The following is a 3,053-nucleotide window of genomic DNA, read 5'->3' as shown; positions in this document are numbered from 1 at the left end:
ATAACAGCGAGTTTACTCTCATTAGCCTTTTTATTCTTTGTATTTTAAATTTTCGAGAGTCGATTTTTATATTTAAGTTTTAGTTTATTTAGCATAACATAAATTATGGATAAGTTTAATAGCGCCATAACATTTGTGCCAGTGACGTTTACGTCTCACAGAAATGTTGTGCCGCTCGTGTCGGCACAGGATTCGGGATCCACCGAGGATTCGGGAACGGAGATAATGATTGTAACGATGCCCCCCTAAAATGCATCGTTCCCGCGTGGTGCCAACGGGAGCGAGGCGCCTGTTCGTATATTAAAGTTAATTCGCAGGGACAGCAGCCGACGTAAGAACCGCCAGTCTCACCGAAAAGTACCGACCGTCGTCGGGGACCGCCGATCGGAAATCTTCTCCCACGAGAAGCTGATCGGCAGAAAATACCGCGACCGACCGAAGTATTGCGAGCGAGACTGGCGGCCGAGTATAAGATACAGCGATATCAAGCCGCGCGTGGCATTTTTGTTTCCTGAGATATCCGATCCGCTCACCAGATCCTAGGCTCACGATACCGCTCCAGTGACTCGCTCGTCCGACGAACCTGAGGGGTAGGGTGTACCTTGCCTCTGCCGGGCGCTCCCGGCCGCCGAACGAGCCGCCCAGGATACGCATCTCGAGCACGCAAACTAATTAACGCGTTAGTCCGACGAACCTGAGGGGTGGGGTGTACCCCGCCTCTGCCGGGCGTTCCCGGCCGCCGGACAGCCGTTATTAGCAATCACTCCCACCTTCCGTATCTTCTTTTCCGCATCCCGAAATTTCCGTCCTGGTACTTGACATTAGAAAAGGGGTAGGGCACTCCCTGCCTCTGTCTGGCGTTCCCGGCCGTCAAGTACCAACTCCGCTTCCTTTCCTATTTGTATTGTCAAATTACGCATCGCGCCGCGAAAACCACGCTTGCTGGCGTATACCCGCGTTCCGCCGTGTTGCAAACCGACGCCGAGAAAATTTGCGACCGCCTGTAGATATTCCGCGCCGTTTAGATTTAAGTTCGTTTTCCTCGACTGTATATATATATATTTTCCGTTATCCGCGCTCGTTTATATAGATGTACAGATTTTGTTGTGTTATCCGCGCTCGTTTATTTCTTCGCTTGTATTGTCGTAAGTCGCGTCCGCTCACTGTAATTCTATTTCTATATGTTATATCTATTTGTTATTATTAGAATATTTTCATTATCTCATTGTGTAGCGCTTTGCGTATGCGGTTACGTCTACCCGCTACTGGTAGATGAGTCACCGATCGGCCGTCGCTGTCGGCCTCTGCCGGTGCGGCGCCAGGGATCGCAAGAGAGAGGTTGAAGTTCGTGACTCTGTATTTATGTACAAGGTTTATTACTGCTATGTACAGATATATACAATGTGGTGGACTTTGGTATTTCGTGGTGGCCCTGAAAAGGGCCGTTTGGTTTGCCCCCTCACTTAGAGGGACTGTTGCCGCTGTATGTATTTGGCGGCGGCGCAGGAGCTGCTGGCGCAGACGCTGGATAAGCGAGGTCCCTCTCTGCGGCTGCTGCTGCGGAGGCTGTAATGGCCTCTGCGGTGGAGGCTGCACTGGCTGCTGCGGCTGCTGCTGCGGAGGCTGCGGCGTCTGCCGCTGCGGAGGCTGTGATGGCCTCTGCTGTGGAGGCTGCGCTGGCTGCTACGGCCGCTGCGGCTGCGGCGGCTGCTGCGGCGGAGGCTGCGGCGGAGGCTGCGGCGGAGGCTGCGGCGGAGGCTGCGGCGGAGGCTGAGGTGGCTGCTGCTGATGAGGCTGCGGTGGCGGCTGTAGCTGCAATGGCTGCGCTTTGTCAAGAGACCGTAGCTGAGGTAAAAAACTGCTAGGAGGTATAGCCCTGCATGCCACAGCTCGGTCTCGGTTGATCGGTTCGGCGCCTTATCTATAAGGGCCCTGGACCGATTCTTCGCACGCGATAACATTATTGGCGCTAGCCCTCTGGTGGGCGTACCGTGGTAGTTGCGCGTCGCGCAGCACTTGCGCGTGGTCACGTGCTACGGGCGCCTGTATGGTCGAGTGCTACAGGCGCTTGGATGTTCCCACCGAGCACTTGACGAAAGGTAGCTGCTCGGTGGGTTTTCGTTAGTGCGACTGATAAGAGTCGCCACACATTGTCATAATAAACTATGTTTGTCGTTCAATTATTACTGTCGTATTAGTTCTTTTCTTTTTACGATTTTCCGAGGCATCACCTATATTTTTCCGCCGCACCGCCCCGACGCGAATACTCCTCCCGCCGAACCTTTCTTATACGACACGCATTCCCGACGAGCTAGTCCGAGTATAAAAATCAGGTAGTTACATGATTAACACTTTTGTTAAATTAAAATAAAGTTTATTCAATCAAGTAGTATAGATAGGAGGGTTCTAACCCAAGTTTGGGTAATTGTTCACTTTAGGGGAGCCACCTCCAACGACCTTGACCTTGACATATGTTGTCAAGGTCATGACCCTGAGTAACCTCCAACAAGTTTTAGCCGTCGCTCGCCCTTCGTTAAAAAGTTATGATCAAAAAAAGTTTGACAAATTACGTTTTATTTCTATTATACAGCGTGACTTCCAAGCGAAGTATTGATGTATTTTTTTATATAATGGCTCGTTTTTACTCACCATATCGCGATCAATGAATAATTTATTCAATAGTACTAAAATATATAATTATGAATACTTCTGAATGATTTCTGCAATACAATGTATGATGTTAAGTACTATTCTACACCTTTCCGTATTCAGAAAAGTTAAACTTTTCACACGAAGTAACTTTCACCCTCCCCCCCTGCACTGGGGCACACGACTTCTACGATTGTACTGTTGCTATAATAGTACTGTCGGGGCAGACCTCTGTGACGGTGTAGGTGCGGGAGGGTGGCCGAAGGCCGCCCTCTTGCACTCGCCCGTTCGTGCGTGCGTGCGTGCGTGCGTGCGTAAAATATCAAGTAATAGACTCATAATCGTTATATAACGAATGGAACACACACACACACACACACGGGCGGGTGCAAGGGGGCGGCCTT

This window comes from Cyphomyrmex costatus, unplaced genomic scaffold (genome assembly GCF_001594065.2).
Source record: "Cyphomyrmex costatus isolate MS0001 unplaced genomic scaffold, Ccosl1.0 scaffold2015, whole genome shotgun sequence".
NCBI lineage: Eukaryota > Metazoa > Arthropoda > Insecta > Hymenoptera > Formicidae > Cyphomyrmex > Cyphomyrmex costatus.
The sequence above is the reverse complement of the archived record's forward strand: the minus strand, read 5'-3'. Positions refer to the sequence as shown.